Raw genomic sequence first — 3048 nt, 5'->3', positions numbered from 1 at the left:
CTGGAAAAGAGAAGGGGGGGGGGGGGGTAACAGGAGAGAGGTTGCGGGGTGGGGAAAAGGGGTGGGGGAGGGCCACCCAAATATCATTTATCTGTGCATATTAAGTGTGTCACTGTATAAAGCCAGTAAGGACAGGAAGATATTAAACTTCAGATGTCCGCCAACAATTAACATCAAATGAACATTGAGTCTATACAGAAACCTCATATTACCTACTCGAACAGGAGTTTCAAAAATCCCATAGATATGCGTTTGCTGTTCTATATGCTTGGTCCGTATATAAGAACTCCAGTTGTGATAAAAGTTACATGTGTTACGTTGGGCCTCTGGAATATTTTCATACCTATCAAAGAACATATACTTATCATAAGAGATTCTACCTCGGATATAGTTGGGGAGTGTTTTTTAATCCATGACTTAAGTATGACTTTCTTTGCTATAGTAACCAGAATAGTTAAAATAAGGATTAAATGTTTCTCAGTGAATGAGAAGTTCCACACCTCAAAATTGGCAAACTAAAGAGCTATAGGACTTAAGAATATCTGTACTGAAAAGGATTTGTTGATATAGTTTATGAGTTTGAAACAAAACTTTTTAATATGTCCGCAGGTCCAGAGGTTATGGAAAAGAGTGGCGGGCAAGTATTTGCACTTTGGGCATCTACCCGATTCATCTGTTACAAAGTGACTTTTCTGGCTCTGGGAGACATAAGCCCTATACAACGTTTTAATTAGAGATGAGCAGGTTCAGTTCTCAGAGAACCGAACCCTACCGACTTCATCATTCGAGCCCGGATCCGAGTCAGACTCGGGTTTTCCCACCTGACTTGGAAACCGGAATGAGGCAAAACGTCATCCTCCTGGTGTTGGATTCCCGCAGGGTTTGGATTCCATATAAGGAGCCGCGCGTCGTTGCCATTTTCACTCCGGCATTGGAGAGTGTAGAGAGAGGATGTGTCTCCATTCTCTCAGTGTCCTCAGTGTCCGTGTCTTGTGCTGCATCTGTCCAGTCACAGTGGTTGAGTCCTCTGCTGCCATATGTCCAGTGCTGCTGTATAGGGTGCTCTGTTGTGCTGCATCAGTTCAGTGGTGGTGTATTGTGCTGCATCAGTCCAGACACAGTGGTGGTGTCCTCTGCTGCCATATGTCCAGTGCTGCTGTATAAGTCCATTACAGTGTTGCTGTGTTGTCCTGCATCAGACCAGTGGTAGTGTCTTGTGCATCAGTCAGTACAGTGACCAGTCACAGTGGTGTCCTCTGCTGCCATATGTCCAGTGCTGCTGTATAAAAAAAAGTCCCTTACAGAGTTGCTGTGTTATCCTGCATCAGACCAGTGGTAGTGTCCTGTGCATCAGTCAGTCCAGTGACCAGTCACAGTGGTATACTCTGCTGCCATATGTCCAGTGCTGCTGTATAATAACAAGTCTCTTACAGTGTTGCTGTGTTGTCCTGCATCAGACCAGTGGTAGTGTCCTGTGCATCAGTCAGTCCAGTGACCAGTCACAGTGGTGTCCTCTGCTGCCATATGCCCAGTGCTGCTGTATAATAACAAGTCCCATACAGTGTTGCTGTGTTGTCCTGCATCAGACCAGTGGTAGTGTCCTGTGCATCAGTCAGTTCAGTGACCAGTCACGGTGGTGTCCTCTGCTGCCATATGTCCAGTGCTGCTGTATAAGTCCAGTCCATTGCAGTGGTGTTGCGTTGTCCTGCATCAGTCAGTGGGGGTGTCCCTGTGCTTCCGTATATGTCCAGTGGTACTGCCGTATATGTCCAGTGGTATTGCTGTACATGTCCAGTGATCCTGCCGTATAATTACTGTGGTACTGGCGTCTAAGTCCAGTGATTCTGCCGTATAATTACAGTGGCACTGGCGTATAAGTCCAGTGATCCTGCCGTATAATTCCAGTGATCCTGCCGTAAAATTCCAGTGGTACTGGCGTATAAGTCCAGTCCAGTGATACTGCCGTATATGTCCAGTGATACTGCCATATATGTCCATTGATACTGCCGTATATGTCCAGCGGTACTGCCCTATAATTCCAGTGATCTTGCCGTATAATTCCTGAGATCCTGCCGTATAACTTCAGTGATCCTGCCATATAATTCCAGTGATACTGCCATATAATTCCAGTGATCCTGCCGTATTATTCCAGAGATCCTGCCGTATAAATCCAGTGATCCTGCCGTATAATTCCAGTGGTATTGGTGTTTAAGTCCAGTGATCCTTCCGTATAATTCTAGTGATACTGCCGTATATGTCCAGTGGTACTGCCATATAATTCCAGTGACACTGCCGTATATATATATATATATACCCTATTGCAAAGCGGATTACTGAGGCCATAACAACTATGCTGGTGCTAGACATGCATCCAGTATCCGCTATCAGTGCAGTGGGACTGCAGTGCCAACCTTAGATGGGCCAGGTGTTTGTGCCGCAAACTTGTGTCACTTAGCTTAGTCATACAGCCACCTCGGTGCAACCTTTTGGCCTAAAAACAATATTGTGAGGTGTGAGGTGTTCAGACTAGACTGGAAATGAGTGGAAATGAATGTTATTGAGGTTAATAATACCGTAGGATCACAATTAACCCCAAATTCTATGATTTTAGCCGTTTTTATGTTTTTTTCAAAAATCATCCAGATCCAAAACCAAAACACGAAAGGGTGGTTTTGGCAGAACCAATCCAAAACCAAAACACGAGCGGGGAATTAGAAACAAAACCAAAACACAAAACACGACATCTCTAGTTTTAATGTGGATTTCTTACAGTATTGAGGATCTCAGAATCTATAGAGTTGTACCATAATATTTGAATAATGTGTCCTCCCTTATCAAAGACAAGAGATCTTTACGCCAGTTATCTGTTGAAGATTTCCACAGATTTTGTGTCCATGTTTTTATAATTTCTGTATATACAAGTTTGGGTTTGTAGTTGTACTTCTGAAATTTAATAAAAATCCTGAAGTGGGTCTGAAAGTTTAATATCGTGTGCCTGTCTGGGTAAGGATGTTGCATAATGTGTTAGCTGAAGATAGGGAAAGTAGC

The sequence above is a fragment of the Pseudophryne corroboree genome, chromosome 1, assembly GCF_028390025.1.
Source record: "Pseudophryne corroboree isolate aPseCor3 chromosome 1, aPseCor3.hap2, whole genome shotgun sequence".
Taxonomy (NCBI): Eukaryota; Metazoa; Chordata; class Amphibia; order Anura; family Myobatrachidae; genus Pseudophryne; species Pseudophryne corroboree.
Note: the sequence above shows the minus strand (reverse complement) of the source record.